Genomic DNA, 18,761 nt, shown 5'->3' on the forward strand with positions numbered 1-18,761 from the left:
ATCCTCTGGGGCAGGGGCTCTCCATGTAGCTTGTTTGAGGTTTATGGAGACAGATTGTTAGCAGAGTCATTCTAGGCTCCAGCATCCTGAGTTAGGATTCAGTAGATGGAGGGAGGGTCCAGGAATCTGTATTTTTAACAAATGCCCTGATGCATTTGGATACGCATGCCCTTTGGACCTCACACACTAGGGAGAAGACTGATCTGGGGAAGATGGCATTTTAGAACTTTAGAGGAAAAGTTTCTCCCACCCATCTTAGGCTCCTTCCCATTTTGGTTCATGCCCAGGTTCTTCTTTGAGGATCTCCCCTGATAACGCCCTGCTTCTTGCGTTGTTGCTTGGGGAATATCTACAGGTGCCATCTCCTATCCACCTTCCGCTTTCAGACCACTGCGGAGTCTACTTTGTTCCAGATCAGATTCCTTCTGTTCCCCTGGAGCCACCTGCGGCTAGCATGACTGGATGAGACCCTCTGTTCTTGCTCTGGAGTTGCACACAGTTACCAAGTGACCAGGGTGCCTGGCTTAGGTGACCTTTCCAGTCACCTGTGCTGTGTGTTTGACACCAGACACTGAGTGAGGTTCATTATGTGAGCTTAGGTGTATGAGTGAGAGGATATATCTAAAGTTGGCAGTGCAGGATACAGAACATTGGCTCCCTGTGTTATCGATGTTTCTCCCTCTGTGGATGGAAACCCTTTGAAGGCTAGAACTGTGTCTGATTTCAAAGAGCCCCTGAACTAAACTAGACCTGGGATGGTTAATTTTACGTGTCAACTTGACGCATACCACTGGTTCACTGGGCGCCCAGATGTTTGGTTAAACATTATTCTGGGCGTGTCTGTGAGGGTGTTTCCAGAAGGGATTAGCAACTGAAATGGTAGGATAGCTTGCTCTCCCCGGTGTGAGCAGACCCTTTATAATTCATTGAGGGCCTAAATAGAACAAAAAGGTGGAGGAAGGGAGAATTCACCTCTTTCTCCTTAGGTTGGGACATCCATCTTTCCTTGTCCTCATTCCAGGACTTATATCACTGGCTCTCTGATTCTCAGGATTTTGAACTTGGACCAGTATTACATCACCGGCCTTACTGGGTCTCCAGCTTAAAGACAACAGATATTGGGACTCCTTCGCTTCCATAATTACATGAGCCAATACCTTATAATAATTCTCTTTATATTTAAAGAGAATTATTTCCCACTGGTTATGTTTCTCTGGAGAACCTTGACTAATATAAGTCCTCTTGAGCACTGGAGCTAAAGTTGACATTCACCTGAACATTACACATCAGTCTAATATGCTCCAGAAATAAACTAAATAGCAAACAAAATGACTAAATAGCAAAACCCCAGGGATGCATCAAGTGGGCAGTTTTTTGCAACAGCTAAACACCAAAGGGGGTGTTGGCAAAGTGGTATAGGAGGTAACTATGCACAAGGGTCGTGTGAGCAGACCTGGTCAGTAATGCGTGGCTGGAAAACGTCTTCACATTCACAAGCTGGGGATGCTTAACACTGCCCCTCCTCGTCTTCTCCCCATCACTGAAGGAGCAGAGAAGGCGTTTTGGAGCAGGCAAATTTTGTTGTGTCTGCATTAAATGAGAGTTGTATTTTCTAAGTCTAAACATGTGCAGTAGCTAAGAAAGAAGAGAGGAATGGCTGTCCAGTAAGAAGCCATGTTTGTTTGCGAGGGCTGCAGAACAAAGTACTACACGGTGGGTGGCTTACACAAGAAGGACTTACTGTTTTGCAGGGCTGGAGGCTGGAAATTGGAATTGAGTTGTCAGCAGAGTTGGTTCCTTCTGAGGGCTATGAGGAAGAGTCTGTTCCACGCCTGCCTCCGTCTTTGGTGGTGTGCTGGCAATCTTTGGCATGTAGGCATGTCACACTGATCTCTGGCTTTATCGTCAGAGTAGTCTCCCTGTGTGCATGTCTGTGTCCAAATTGGTTCCTATAGTAAGGACACCAGTCATAGTGGATTAGAGGCCCTCCCCACTCCAGTATGACCTCATCTTAAATAATTACATCTGCCGTGACCTTATTCCCAAATAAGGACACATTTTGAGGAGCTGAGGACTAGGACTTCGACATATGATTTTTTTTTTTTTGTCTTCTGAACAACAAATTTATTTTTCACAGTTTTGGAGGTTATGAAGTCCAAGATCAAGGTTCTGTGGATTTGGTGTCTGACGAGGACCTCCTTCCTGGCTCACAGACAGCACCTTCTTGCTGTGTCGTCACATAATGGAAGGGGCATGGGGTCTCTCTGGGGCCTCTTTTTCAATGGCACTACCCTCAACCTAGTCCCCACCCAAGGGCCCACCTCCGAATTCCATCATGTTGTGAATTAGGTTCAACATGTGAATTTTGGGGAACACATAAACATTCAGGCTGTAGCACTACCCACAGTTACAAATATAATTCTTTTTAAAAAAATTATACTTAAGTCCTGGGATACATGTGCAGAACATGCAGGTTTGTTACAGAGGTATACATGTGCCATGGTGGTTTGCTGCACCCATCAACCCATCATCTACATTAGGTGTTTCTCCTAATGCTATCCCTCCCCAAGCCCCTCACCCTCCGACAGACCCTGGTCTGTAATGTTCCCCTCCTGGTGTCTGTGTGTCTCATTGTTCAACTCCCACTTATGAGTGAGAACATGTTGTGTTTGGTTTTCTGTTCCTGTGTTAGCTTGCTTGGAATGATGGTTTCCAGCTTCATCCATGTCCCTGCATAGGACATGAACTCATCCTTTTTTATGGCTGCATAGTATTCCATGGTGTATTTGTGCCACACTTTCTTTATCCAGTCTAACACTGATGGGCATTGGGCTGGTTCCAAGTCTTTGCTATTGTGAGTAGTGCTCAGTAACCATACCTGTGTATGTATCTTTATAATAGAATGATTTATAATCCTATGGGTATATACCCAGTAATGGGATTGCTGGGACAAATGGTATTTCTGGTTCTAGATCCTTGAGTAATCACCACACTGTCTTCTGCAATGGTTGAACTAATTTACACTCCCACCAACCATGTAAAAGTGTTCCTATTTCTCCACATCCTCTCCAGCATCTGTTGTTTCCTGACTTTTTAATGATTGCCATTCTAACTGATGTGAGATGGTATCTCATTGTGGTTTTGATTTACATTTCTCTAATGACTGGTGATGATGTGCTGCTTTTTCATATGTCTTTTGGCTGTGTAAGTGTCTTTTTCTGAAAAGTGTCTGTTCATATCCTTCACCCACTTTTTGTTGGGGTTTTTTTTTCTTGTAAAGTTGTTTAAGCTCCTTATAGATTCTGGATATTAGCCCTTTGTCAGATGGATAGATTACAAAATTGTTCTCCCATTCTGTAGGTTGCCTGTTCACTCATAATAGTTTCTTTTGCTGTGCAGAAGCTCTTCAGTTTAATTAGATCCCATTTGCCAATTTTGGCTTTTGTTGCCATTGTCATGAAGTCTTTGCCCATGCCTATGTCCTACATGGTATTGCCTAGGTTTTCTTCTAGGGTTTTTATGGTTTTAGGTCTTATGTTTAAATCTTTAATCCACCTTGAGTTAATATTTGTATAAGGTATAAGGAAGGTGTCTAGTTTCAGTTTTCTGCTTATGGCTAGCCAGTTTTCCCAACATCGATTATTAAATAGGGAATCCTTTCCCCATTGCTTGTTTTTGTGAGGTTCATCAAAGATCAGATTGTTGTAGGTGTGCATTGTTATTTCTGAGGCCTCTGTTTTGTTCCATTGGTCTATAGATCTGTTTTGGTACCAGTACCATGCTATTTTTGTTATTGCAGCTTTGTAGTGTAGTTTTAAGTCAGGTAGTGTGATGACTCCAACTTTGTTCTTTTGACTTAGGATTGTCTTGGGTATGCAGGATCTTTTTTGGTTCCATATGAAATTTAAAGTAGTTTTTCCTAATTCTGTGAAGAAAATCCATGCTAGTTTGATGGGAATAGCATTGAATCTATAAATTACTTTGAACAGTATGGCCATTTTCACAATATTGATTCTTCATAGTCATGAGCATGGAGTGTTTTTTCATTTGTGTCCTCTCTTATTTCCTTGAACAGTGGTTTGTAGTTCTCCTTGAAGAGGTCCTTCACATCCCTTGTACTTTGTATTTCTAGATATTTTATTCTCTTTGTAGCAATTGTGAATGGGAGTTCATTCATGATTTGGCTCTCTGTTTGTCTATTACTGGTGTCTAGGAATGCCTGTGATTTTTGCACATCGATTTTGTATCCTGAGACTTTACTGAAGTTGCTTATCAGATTAAGGAGATTTTGGGCTGAGATGATGGGGTTTTAAAAATATACAATCATGTCATCTACAAACAGATAATTTGACTTCCTCTCTTCCTATTTGAAGACACTTCATTTCTTTCTCTTGCTGGATTGCCCTGGCAGAACTTCCAATACTATGTTGAATAGGAGTGGTGAGGAGGGCATCCTTGTCTTGTGCTTGTTTTCAAAGGGAATGCTGGAAAGCTTTTGCCCATTCAGTATGATATTGGCTGTGGGTTTGTCATCAATAGGTCTTATTATTTTGAGATATGTTCCATCAATATCTATTTTATTGAGTGTTTTTAGCATGAAGGGGTGTTGAATTTTATTGAAGGTCTTTTAAGCATCTATTGAGATAATTATGTGTTTTTTGTCATTGGTACTGTTTATGTGATGGATTATATTTACTGATTTGCATATGTTGAACCAGCCTTGCATCCCGGGGATGAGCTTGACTTAATGGTGGTGGATAAGCTTTTTAATGTGCTGCTGGATTTACTTTGCCAGTATTTTATTGAAGATTTTTGCATTGATGTTCATTAGGGATATTGGCCTAAAATTTTCTTTTTTTGTTGTGTCTCTGCTGGGTTTTGGTATCAGGATGAAGCTGGCCTCATAAAAAGAGTTAGGGAGGAGTCCCTCTTTTTTTTATTGCTTAGAATAGTTTTAGAAGCAATCGTACCAACTCCTCTTGGTACCTCTGGTAGAATTCGGCTACGAATCCATCTGGTCCTAGGCTTTTGTTGTTGTTGTTGTTGGTAGGCTATTAATTACTTTCTCAATTTCAGAACTTATTATTGGTCTATTCAGAGATTTGACTTCTTTCTGGTTTAGTATTGGGAGGGTGTATGTGTCCAGGAATTTATCCATTTCTTCTAGATTTTCTAGTTTATTTGTGTAGAAGTGTTTATAGTATTCTCTGATGGTAGTTTTTATTTCTGTGGGATCAGTGGTGATACCTCCTTTATCACTTTTTATTGTGTCTATTTGATTCTTCTCTCTTTTCTTCTTTATTAGTAGAGCTAGCAGTTTATTTTGTTAATCTTTTCAAAAAACCAGCTCCTGGATTCATTGATTTATTTGGAGAGTTTTTCGTGTCTGTATCTCCTTCAATTCTGCTCTGATCTTAGTTATTTCTTGTCTTCTGCTAGCTTTTAAATTTGTTTGCTCTTGCTTCTCTAGTTCTTTTAATTGTGATGTTAGGGTGTAAATTTTAGATCTTTCCTGCTTTCTCCTGTGAGCCTTTAGTGCTATAAATTTCCCTCTGAACACTTCTTTAGCTGTGTCCCAGAGCTTCTGGTACATTGTATCTTTGTTCTCATTGGTTTCAGATAACTTATTTATTTCTGCCTTTATTTCGTTATTTACCCAGTAGTCATTCAGGAGCAGGTTGTTTAGTTTCCATGTAGTTGTGTGGTTATGCTGCTGAATAGCAAAGATTGCTGCCTTCTCCTTCCTCTACAAGCTTTGTCCCAGAGGGGCACCTGCCAGATGCCAGTTGGAGCCCTCCTGTATGAGGTGTCTGTTGACACCTGACTGGAGGTATCTCCCTGTCAAGAGACACAGGCATCAAGAACCCTCTTGAGGAGGCAGTCTGTCCCTTAGCAGAGCTCAAGTGCTGTGCTGGGAGGGCCACTGCTCTCTTCAGAGCTGGTAGGCAGGAATGTTTAAGTCTGCTGAAGCTGTGCCCAAAGCTGCCCCTTCCCTCAGGTGCTGTGTCCCAGGGAGATGGGAGTTTTATCTATAAGCCCCTGACTGGGGCTGCTACCTTTCTTTCAGAGATGCACTGCCCAGAGAGGAGGAATCTTGGTGGGCTCTACCCAGTTTGAACTTCCAGGCAGCTTTATTTACACTTTGAGAGGAAAACTGCCTACTCATGCTTCAGTAATGGCGAACACCTCTCCCTGCACCTAGTTCCAGCATCCCAGATCTACTTCAGACTGCTGTGCTGGCAGCGAGAATTTCAAGCCAGTGAACCTTAGCTTGCTGGGCTCCTTTGGGGTGGGCTGCACTGAGCTAGACCACTTGGCTCCCTGGCTTCAGCCCCCTTTCCAGGGGAGTGAATGGTTCTGTCTCTCTGGTGTTCCAGGTGACTCTGGGGTATGAAAAACTCCCACAGCTAGCTCAGTGTCTGCCCAAACAGCCACCGAGTTTTGTGCTTGAAACCCAGAGCCCTGGTGGTGTAGGCACCCAAGAGAATCTCCTGGTCTGCGGGTTGTGAAGACCGTGGGAAAAGCATAGTATCTGGGCTGGATAGTGCTGTTCCTCATGGCACAGTCCCTCACAGTTTTCCTTGGCTAGGGGAGGGAGTTCCCCAACGCTTTGCACTTCCCAGGTGAGGCAATGCCCTACCCTGCTTCTGTCCCTTAGTAGAGCTCGAGTGCTGTACTGGGAGGTCTGCTGTGCCCTTCAGAGCCAGCAGGCAGGCTCGCCCTCCATGGGCTGCATCCACTGTCTAACCAGTCCCAATGAGATGACCAGGTATCTCAGTTTGTAATGCAGAAATCACCCACCTTGTGTGTTGGTCCCTCTGGGAGCTGCAGACTGGAGCTATTCCTGTTTGGCCATATTGCCTGGGAATCAAGTTTTTCCTTTTTTTTTTTTTTTTTTTAAAGAGATGAGATCTCACTAGGTTGACCAAGCTGGTCTCAAAGTCCTGGCCTCAAGCCGCCCTCCCATCTCAGCCTCCCAACGTGGCGGGATTGCAGGTGCAAGCCACGGTATCTGGCCAAAATTCAACATATGAGTTTTCGAGGGACACCATTCAATCCATAACAGCAGTTAACAGTGTCTGCCGTATGAGGTAGCTAACCGTGTGGTTAACTCTACCATGACAATCTGAGCTGTTCTACTTTCTTATTTGCGTGTATTGTTTAATTCAGTCTAAAGAGAACTTGTGCTCTTTAAATGGTAGATGATAATAACGATGATAGGCCAGACACAGCTGCTTATGTCTGTAATCGCAGCACTTTGGGAGGCTGAGGCGGGAAGATCACCTGAGGTTGGGAGTTCAAGACCAGCTTGACCAACATGGAGAAAACCTGTCTACCAAAACTACAAAAATAGCTGGGTGTGGTGGCACGTGCCTGTAATCCCAGCTACTCGGGAGGCTGAGGCAGGAGAATTGAAACCAGGAGGCAGAGTTTGCAGTGACCCAAGATTGCACCATTGCCCTCAAAAAAAAAAAAAAAAAAAAAATCAGTTGGAAAAGGAACTTCAGAGAACTTAGAAAATTAAAAATATCATTACTGCCACTATAATCATCAATCCATCCATTTTTGCATCTACCTCCTTCCCTGCTATAATGGCCTTAAAAAAACCCCGCAGCCACTAGACTGGCAAATAATATTAAAGCCCTCAGATAGAAATGTAGGAGGCAATAACACTGTGTAGTTACTAAACTCCGCACTCATGAGAATTGTTAAGTAACTCTAATCATTTATGAAATTTAGTCTACTGGAGTCATAAAATTGATTTTTCAAACATTTATGTTCATTATTTAAATACTCATTCCCAGACTTGGCTGTAGAGAACACATAGAAAAGTCAATGTATTCATTTCAGACATTTTGGGACTATGTATATGTAAAAATTTATAAATATTTTAAATACCTTTTAGAGCTATAAATGTTATTATGTAACATTCTCTTAAAGTAACTGAATCTATTTACTCCAACTTCTTATTTCAAGGGAAAGCATACTTCCAAGAAAATAAGAGCACGACACTTTATACTTAAAACGATTTTTTTATTTTATAAAGTTCATTAAGAGGAATCAAATAGAGACGGTAAAGAACCCTGAAATAGAATTCTTTTTAACTTTAAAAAATAAATTGTCAGTCCTTGCTGCTGTTCCCTGGAGCTTTCTGATGAGTGCTCATCAGTGGAGCAGACAGGCGCCAACCTGTGTTGACGATTTGCAGGAAGAAGCAGGCACCTGACTTGCGGACTGTGTCTGACCCAGTCAGAGAAGATGCGGGCTGGCCACGGTGGCTCATGCGTGCAATCCCAGCACTTTGAGAGGCTAAAAAAAAAAAAATCATCAGCTGTTGGGCTCCTCATGGCTAATGGCAATAATACTGCTGCCCAGGTGGGCTTTGATGGACAGGCTATAATTCTCACTTGGGGCTCTGCTCACTCCGCAAGTCATTCCAGCTCTGTCTTCAGTTTTATAATGTCACCAGGATGCCCTTTGGCATTACAGTCCATGGCTGCCCAAGATTTCTTCTCTGTCAGTTGTAACAAGTGTGTCCCTCTAAGCTCTACTGTGTACCTCCAGTCCTAGGGCTAGAGCTGGTGTTGGCTTACTTTCCTCATTGAGACAGGTTAGGTTCACCCAGAGGCGAAATCCCTTATAAACTCCCCAATCTACTGGCATGATTAATTCATAGCTTTTTTTTTTTTCCCCCCTCAATGGAGTGTTACTCTGTTGCCTAGGCTGGAGTGCAGTGGCACAATCTTGGCTCACTGCAACCTCCACTTTCCAAGTTCAAGCAAGTCTCCTGCCTCAGCCTCCTAAGTAGCTGGGACTACAGGCATGTTCCACCATGCCCAGCTAATTTTTGTATTTTTGGTAGAGACAGCGTTTTGCCATGTTGGCCAGGCTGGTCTCGAACTCCTGACCTCAACTGATACTCCTGCCTTGACCTTCCAAAGTTCTGGGATTACAGGCATGAGCCACCATGCCTGTCTGCCAGCTCTTTAAATGTGCAGAGTGTTCTCTACCATGAAGCCAGGTGGACCCTTATGACATACGGGGAAACCACTTCTAGCTGCACAGCATCTTGGGGTCCTTGCTGGGCCCTTGTAGCCCACACCACTGATGCCTCCTTTATTTTGTACTTGTAAATTACAAGAGTCAGAGGATCACATCATAAAGCCAAAGATTTCAGTTCTATTCTGGATGAAAGAAAAATTTATCCCAGCCCTCCCCATGAATGCGTGCCTAATGAGTTAGAAACAGAAACCCATAAAGCTTTCCTGTCACTGTGAGGCTTGATTTACCTGTTTATTCAGGCTTTTCCTGGAGTTGGGGTGACTGACAGGTTGCATGTGATGGAAGGGCCTCCTGGAGACCCATGAATGACATCTGGGCCACTGCGTTTTAGGACAGTGCTCATTAGGTCAGAGCTGTGGACAGGGAGGAATGTTTTCATCACAAGGCTTGCTGCAGCTTCACAAGAAAAGGAATCCAGGGAAAGCTTCCAACACCCAAACTATGCAGCGGGCACAGGACGAATGGTGGCACTCTCTCTTCCCCACTCCCTCATGCCCAGCCCTACCCTATCAACACTGTCTCAATTTACTTATAAGCAAGACCAAGCAGTTCTCCCCTACCACCTCCCTCCATGACGTTACCCAAGCACTTCCAGAAAGAACACGAGGGCCAGCTCCGAGAATTCCAGGGTAATCTGCTTTGTGACCTGCCTCGTGACCTGCAGTGGAAGGAATTTGAGCCTTGTGCCAACAGGCTGATAGCATGAAGGTTAACTAGTATTGAAAACAGGGTGGGGAACCCCGTCCATAAATAAGAGGAAGTAAGATTTGGAATGGCTTCTGCAGCCTGATTAAATAGGGAGTTTTGTCAGGGGGAATTCTGCACCCATGTCGGAGCTCACCCTGGGTCGTCAGTGCTGGCACCGCCCTCTCCTCCTATCTCTCCTGCCATGCACCTGTCTCATGGGAGCAGTCAGCCCAATATTGTCCAATGAGCTCACACCCCCATGGTCTATTCTGGACACATGCAATCATTGAGCAATGTTTCTCTGTGAAATGGGACCTGAGGCTTGAGGCCCTTAGGTTTGGCCTGAAAGGAGGCAGGGGAGGTGGGAGAGCCCCAGCCCCAGGGGATCTCTCCCTGCCTGCTCCAGGCCTTCAGCAGGGAGCTTTCTGCAGGCTGACTTGACGTAGCCTCCCTGTAATCCTGTCAAGTGCAAATGATTCTTTTCCCGATGAAGAAACATGGTCTCAGAGAAGTTAAGTTTATTTTGCTCCCTGCTGCTCTCGAAAAATTCGTGGTATTTAACATGCTTCTGATTCAAGAGGAAAACAATACAAGCTGGAGGGAGAGAGGGAAGATGAAGGCAAAGCCTGGAAGGAGCGATAAGCCACCGGAAATGTAGAGCACGCCAGGCTGGTCGAGTGGTCGGGGGTGACCACACATTTGGCTCAGGGTTTCCTAGAAACCAAAACACAAGGAACACAATTTATATCTAGAAAAGCGAGGCAACTGACACAGGAAGTAGAGTAGCCAGAACCCGAACCCAGGTTTAGCTGATGCCAAAGCTCATTCATTTCCTCATTCCTTTGTAAGGTGGGACTTGGACTGTGGTCTTCAATGGAGGCTGAGGTCCAAGTCGCAAGAAGTGCAAGGCACAAGAAGCTCAGCTGTGAGTCCTGCCACACAGTAATGGCAGCCACCAATGTGCTCTCAAGATTTGGATCAAACACTCCATGCCAGTCTCACCAGGAAGCACCTAGATGGGGCCTGCCCCCACGCATTCCCCTCCCAGTGGTCCCTCCCTAGCCTGTATGGATATTCCTAGCACCCAGGCCATGTGTGTGGTGAGGGACTGGCATCTCGCCAGGGAGAGGGGATGCTTTCCCTTCTTGGATGCCACATGTAAAGACTGGGGAACCATACGAAGGGAAACTAGTTGGCTGAAGGCTTGCTGAGCTGTAGAACCCACAGGCTCACCCTGTGCTGTTACGAAAACTCAGCATGGTGAGAGAGCTCTTGAACAGAGCTCTTCAACAGGTAGACCTGAACCCCTGGAGGGTGAGGGAACATGGATGTGAAGACTGCTGCCCACACAGGCCTATAGAGTTCTGAAGGCAGAGGCTCACTGGAGTTGTTGGTATCAGTCAGACCTGGTAGGATCGTGGGGAGGCGTCTCTGGGAAGAGGAGAGAGCTGCCCCAACCCTATCATGCTCTCCACAGCCCTTGGAGGGCAGGAAAAGTATCTTCGAAATTGTCGGCATCTTGGTTCATTCTCAGAAGAGTTACCTAGGCAGGTAAAAAAAACAAGAACCAGAACCCCAGAATCCTTTAATGTAGAGACTTTGAACAAATTGCTGAAATGTATTAAGTCCTCAGTCCTCAGTTTGTTCATTTATGATATGGGCATAGGACCCTCTCCACCCCTCTCAAGTTTGTGAGGCTTCAACGAGACTGGCATAGTCAGTGTCTCATGGGCCTGACTCACATAGGTCACTGGAAACATGGTTGTGGAATCTGTTTTATGTGATCATTCTTTAATTGCTTTTTTCTTTCTTCCTTTTTTTGAGCCTGTTCTTTCCTGAGGGATCCCCAGGATGTACTATTCTTATGAATCATAGCCCTGTCTTCTTACTTGTATTGGATTAAAATCTTCTGGAGAATTTTAAAAACATAGATCCCTGAGCCCATTCGAGTTGTTTCTGTCTCTATCTGCCAGAGGGGATCACTAGAATCAGAAGCTTAAAGGCTCCCCAGGTGATTTTGTAGTAAAGCATGGGTACCTCTGCCTGTGGCCAGGCTTGGAAATCCTGAGTGTAGTATAGGTGTTACCTACCCCTTGTTCAAATAACACTCCTGGGCTTCTGTAAAATGTATGAAATTCCCATGAGCTTCTCATCTTGGCCTGAAAAAGTTATTTCAAAAGAATGTAGAGAGCCATCATTTACTGCTAATACTCCAGCTCAGATGGCTTATTGGGCAAGCTTATCAACCTCAGATGTCCCTGAAGGAGAGGGCTCCTAGATAGATTCCCTTTGATGAGTAGGTGGGTGAGAATGATTCCAAGTCATAGAATCCTGCTTGGGCAGCCTGTAAGAGGTGGTACCTTGAAGAGGAAAGATAGAGGAATAGAAAAGGAAGCCAGTCTCCCTCATTTAATTAGCCTTTGTGTCATGAATAATTTTTTCACTTTCTGTTTAGAAATAGTTTTATTCTATAAAGGAAATGTATTAAAAAATAATTTCAGACATATAAAAAGCTTATAAAAATAGTACAAAGACTTCCTTATATATATTGCTCAGTTTCCTCAAATATTAACCTCTCAGAAACTAATTCTGTGATCAAAACAAGAAAACTAACATTGATAGGAAAGACCTTTACAATGAGAATTACAAACCATTGCCCAAAGAAACCAGAGATGATACAAACAAATGGAAAAACATCCCATGCTCATGGATAAGAGTCAATATCATTAAAGTGCCCATACTTCCCAAAGCAATTTACAGATTCAATGCTATTCCTATCAGACTACTAATGACATTATTCACAGAACTAGAAAGAAAACTATTTTAAAATTCATATGGAACCTTCTGATTCTAGTGCTCCCCTCTGGCAGATGGAGACAGAATCAACTTGAGTGGGCTCAGGAATCTGCTTCTAAAATTCTCCAGAAGATTTTAATGCAATACAAGGTAGCCCTGTAGTCCAGTTTAAAGTTAGGTAACATGATGCCTCCAGTTTTATTTTTTTTTCCTTAGGATTGCCTTGACTATTTGAGCTTAGTACCAAGGTGATGGAATAATCTGTACAACAAACCCCCATGACTTGAAATTACCTATATTACAAACCTGCACATGTACCCCTGAACCTAAAATGAAAGTAAAAGAAAAAAAAAACCCAGTTCAGTGATAAAAAACAGAAAATTCACATTGATGTGAAACAAATTAATCTACAGATCAATTCTGTGAAATTCAATTAAAATTTGATTTCAAATTAAATCATTCAGATTTCTTCAATTATCCCACAAATACCCTTTTGCTGTCCAGGATCCCATATTACATTTAGTTGCCATGTATTTTCCCGGCGTCCTTTAACCTGGAACTGTCCCTCTGTCTTTGTTTTTTATGGCTGATGCTTTTGAAGAGTACTAGCTGGCTTTGTAGGATGAACACCAGTTTGGGTTTGTCTGCTGTCTCCTCATGATTCAATTCAGGTTATTCATTTTTGGCAAGAGTACCACAAGAGATGATGTTGTTCCCTACTAAGGGCATTGTAGGGGTGGCACAAGATTAAATGTTTGCATTTTTAGAACAGCACCTTAGGAGGTCATATACTTATTTTTTTTTTACAATGAATACACAGTTTTTTTGCAATAACGAACAACAGGTGAAGCTGCATCCCGAACCTGCTCTGTAAGGTCTCCTTCTCTGCCCTCCTGTACCACCTCTTAACCTTAGCTCTCAGCCTTTCCTTCCACACGCTTTTTTCACTAAGCATGTCTGCCTAGGATGTAAGGACTCCTTTGAGAGGCGGCGAAGCACTTTGGGAAAGATTTGTGCAATTGCTCATGAAAATAAGCCCAAGGAGTAATAAAAACGTAGTGACTGCCTTAGTTAAGCACAATTTTTTTTGGAAAGAAAATTGAATATAATAAAAAGTTGAATGTGGTTGAAGAAACAAAGACATGTATACATCTGTGTGTGCAAGATTTGCCAATAAGGGAAAGACTTAAACAAACTGCAGAAAATATAGTTGCTAATACAAAATTAGCTCCTGTTTCAAGTGGGTAGGCGTGAAATACTTTAAAATAGCATAGAAAGATGAGCCGAATGGAACTGTGAATAAGAAAGTAACAGCCAGGACATTTTTTGCCTATCCTGCACAGTTAGAGGTCACATAATTTTAGGATAAACTTTGCCAGAGTGACAGCATCTAGAATGTGCTTGTGTTGCGTGGATGGCTCTTTGGCCTCTCTTGGGTCCTTTAGAAATAGATGAAAAGCGTTATCACAGGAGAAGTATTAAAAGCACCAATGATGAACTTCAGTTTTATAACTGTTTGTCCCTTTGATGCTGTTGGCCAAGGTAGAGAAAAAAATAACCAGAGAATAAGAGAGCTTTATTCTTAGAGTTTAATGCCAATGACCTTATTCTTGGAGAAAATCATATTGTACTCAATTTAACAGAGTAAAACAAAAGGGAAAAGGACAAAATACACAGAAAAAAGAAAATAAACAGAAAAAAATTTCCTGGATCAAACACTTAAACATTTTGACATCCTTTAAGATCGCTTTTTATCCATATACCCATCTTATAATGAGGTTTGCCATCTTATAATGAGATGGCACATGCTGGTTTCTATCCTGTTCCCTTTTTAGTTCTTTTCTTTTTCTGCTTAAAAGTAACAACTGCTTATTGTAAAAACAAACAAAAAATCAAACGTTTTAGATAGTATGTTTCATCCAAACATATGATGCAGAATATGAATGTCTCCCCTCGTAATAAATATTTAAATAGTTTGATGTATTTTACTTGATTTTCTCCATACTGCCTTGGAGTCGAGTTTTTTAACTTAATGTATCTTAGACCTAATACCTTTCTAATGGATGTAGAGGGGGTGACCATTTTGGCATTCAAAGTTTCTTTTCTTTGGAATATGGTGGTATGAAATGTTTGTTGATCACCTGCCTCTTAAGGGTTTATCTCATTTCTTATTCCATATTTTGGGGGCATCTGTCTCCATGGGCTACCACATCTCTGTTCAAAATTCTCCTGCTTTAACTTCACGACGCTGCTTCCCATCCTCCCTCCCTCTCCTTCCTCCCTGTGCACACTCTGCTGTCCTCAAACCAAGGGCTCATCGCTGTCTCCTGACCCCTTGTCCAGTGTCCAGTCTGGTTTCTCAACTTGTGTCACACACACGGCTCTTCCCCCGACATCTGGCTTGGATCCCCCGGCCCCACCGGTCTTCTCCCAGGGTGACTGAGTACCTCCTACAGCTTCAGATCTTAAGCGGGACCCTAACTGGGAATCTGTAATTTTCTCCTAAGGCTGCTGTAACAAAGTATCACAAACTGGAAAGCTCAGAACAGCAGAAATGTTTTCTCCATTTCTGAATGCTGGCAGTCTGAAATCAAGGTGTTGGCCGGCTATGCTCCCTCTGAGAGCTCTAGGGGAAGATCTTTCCTTGCCTAAAGTTCTAGCTTCTGCTGGTTGCCTGGAATTCTTGGCACTCTTTGGTTTGTAGTGGCATCACTCCATCAATGAAAAGAATCAAACTCTGTAATATAGTAGAAGAGACATATTCTGAGCCAAATATGAGAGGTGAATGGCTCATAACAGAGCCGTTGGGAGATCCTGAGAACGTGTGCCCACGGTGGTCAGGGCACAGCTTGATTTTATACATTTTAGGGAGGCATGAGACATCAATCAAATACACGTAAGATGTACATTGGTTTTGTCTAAAAAGTGGGGGACAACAGGAAGCGGGGGGCTTCCAGGTCATAGGTGGATTCAAAGATTTTCTGACTGGTGATTGGTTGAAAGAGTTAAGTTGCTGTCTAAAGACTTAGGAATGCCTGGGTTCAGATGAGGGGTTGTGAGACCAAGGCGTTATCATGCAAGTGAGGCCTCCAGGTCGCGGGCTTCAGAGGAAATAGACTGGAAGTGTTTCTTCTCAGACTTACATGTCTGATAAGGCCATTTCCAAATAAGATCACACTCGTAGGTTTCAGGTACACATCCATTCTGGGGGAACCCTATTCGACCTAGTACACTGCTTTAGGTCTATATTATCACTTTCCTTGTACACATTTCTTTGTGCATGTTCCACAGATGTTTTCAACTCAGTATGTCAAAAATAACCTGATGATTGCACCAATCCTCTAAGCGGAACCTGCTCTTTCTGAAGAGATTAGTGGAGTCGCTTTCCTTCCAGGAACAGGCTGGGAATCTTGGCATCTTTATTTCTGTTCCTTCCAACAATCACTTGCCAGGCTCTTTGACTCCTGCATTGGCTGTTTTCCCCTCCAGCCCTTCCTTTCACCATCACAGCCACTGTCCTCATGTAGAGCTTTGACTCTGATGCCGGGAGAGGCCAGAAAACAAATGAAAGTGGTTGAAAGGGGCTGCGACACAGTAGGAAGGGACATGGACTTTGGTGGGCTGAGAAGCTGGCCTCCTCTGGAAGTATTCAAATCTAATTCCACCCCCTCCTCCAACACCACTGGAGCCCTCTGTCTCCCTGTGTGCAACCCGGGTTCCACTCCTTGTTGTCTCCAGCCTGGATTAAAGTGATCATTACATGCATTACCCGTGGTAGCCCTAGTCCGTCCACGTCCTAGCAGTTGGAAGCTGCTGTTTTCTCCATCAAATTGTACGAGAAGGGTTTTCCGTTCTCCATGCCAGTGACTGGCTTGACTGGCTTCCAGTATGCAGACACATGCATTAGGCAGTGTGCCAGAGGTGAATGCGAGGGAAATTTGGAAACTATGTATATGCCCATGTTAAAAAAGGTGGCGGCCAGGTGCAGGGAGTCACATCTGCCATCCCAGCACTTTGGGAGGTGGAGGCAGAAGGGTCATTTGAGCTCAGGAGTTCCAGACCAGCCTGGGCAACACAACAAGACCTTGTCTCTACTAAAGAGGAAACAAATCAGCTGGGCATGGTGGCCCATGCCTGTAGTCCCAGCTACTTCGCAGGCTGAGATGAGAGGATTGCTTGAGCCCAGAAGGTCAGGCCTGCAGTGAGCTACTGCACTCCAGCCTAGGTCACAGAGCACAGCCTGCGGAGGAGCCAAAGCTTCGCCAAAGTGCAAAGAGGGTGGCAATGGAATCCACTCTCATGCCGCAATGGACATGAGCCCAGGGACGAGCTTTTACTATCTAGTTTTCACTAAATAAACTCTAGTAAAATGGACAAGGGGCTTAAAAATTGCTGCAAGGGCTGAAGAAGATACTAGTGTTGTAGTGCAAACAAACACAAAGAAGCTAAGGCTGGTTCAAGCCCTTGGTCAGCTACTTTAGGAGGCGACAGCAATGACAATCTGTGGAGCCCTGGCAAGCCGTTGGCTAAACAGGTTCAAAGTTATCAAGAAGACTGTTTGAAATGCAAATGTTAAGTAAAAGTTTTGTTAGGTAGATGTACATTGTGCTTTGAGGTTGTCCCTCTTCCAGTATGAAGTCATCACAATTCAGAAAGACATTTAAAGATTATAGCCTCCTCCTTTTAAGTTTATATATATTTTTATCTTTCACAAGCTAGGGTGACACATGAACATAGTGAATCAGATACATAATTTCTAAGTAAATAAACACATATACCTCTATTAGGGTTATGTGCTTAGAGATTTTTTAAATGAATGGAGTGTGTTTACAGGTTTACAGAGCCTGGTCTATACAGCAGGTTCATGCTATTTAGTATTGCATGTCAGGCTGTTAGTCACAGCACCTAATCTTTTTTTTGAAACAGAGTTTCGCTCTTGTTGGCCAGGCTGGAGAGCAATAGCATGATCTCTACTCACTGCAACCTCCACCTCCCAAGTTCAAGCGATTCTCCTGCCTCAGCCTCCAGAGTAGCTGGGATTACAGGCACCCGCCACCATGCCGGGCTAATTTTTGTATTTTTAGTAGAGTTGGCGTTTCACCACGTTGGCCAGGCTGGTCTTGAACTCCTGACCTCAGGTGATTCACCCGCCTCAGCCTCCCAAAGTGCTGGGAAGACAGAGGTGAGCCACTGTGCCTGGCTATTCCTAACCGTTTTCTTTTTTTTTCTTTGAATTGTATTTTAGGTTTTGGGGTACATGTGAAGAACATGCAAGATTGTTGCATAGGTACACACATGGCAACGTGATTTGCTGCCTTCCTCCCCTTCTCCTATATCTGGCATTTCTCCCCATGCTATCTCTCCCCAACTCCCCACACCCTGCTGTCCCTCCCCTATTTCCCCCCAATGGACACCAGTGTGTGATTCCCCCCTCCCTGTGTCCATGTGTTCTCATTGTTCAACACCCACCTATGAGTGAGAACATGCATGGTGTTTGATTTTCTATTCTTGTGTCAGTTTGCTGAGAATGATGGTTTCCAGGTTCATCCATGTCCCTGCAAAGGACATGAACTCATCGTTTTTGATGGCTGCATAATATTCCATGGTGTATATGTGCCACGTTTTCCCTGTCCAGTCTATCATCGACAGGCATTTGGGTTTGTTCCAGGCCTTTGCTATGGTAAACAGTGCTGCAATGAACATTCGTGTGCACGTGTCCTTATAGTAGAACGATTTATAATCCTTTGGATATATACCCAGTAATGGGATTGCTGGGTCAAATGGAATTTCTATTTCTAGGTCCTTGAGGAATCGCCACACTGTCTTCCACAATGGTTGAACTAATTTACACTCCCACCAACAGTGTAAAAGTGTTCCTATTTCTCCATATCCTCTCCAGCATCTGTTGTCTCCAGATTTTTTAGTGATCGCCATTCTAACTGGCGTGAGATGGTTTCTCAATGTAGTTTTGATTTGCATTTCTCTAATGACCAGTGATGGTGAGCATTTTTTCCTATGTTTGTTGGCCTCATGTATGTCTTCTTTTGTAAAGTGTCTGTTCATATCCTTTGCCCACTTTTGAATGGGCTTGTTTGTTTTTTTTCTTGTAAATCTGTTTTAGTTCTTTGTAAATTCTGGATATCAGCCCTTTGTCGGATGGGTAGACTGCAAAAATTTTTCCCCATTCTGTTGGTTGCCAATTCACTCTAATGACT

The sequence above is a fragment of the Sapajus apella genome, unplaced genomic scaffold (genome assembly GCF_009761245.1).
Source record: "Sapajus apella isolate SASKATOON/1434 unplaced genomic scaffold, GSC_monkey_1.0 scaffold74, whole genome shotgun sequence".
Lineage (NCBI taxonomy): Eukaryota > Metazoa > Chordata > Mammalia > Primates > Cebidae > Sapajus > Sapajus apella.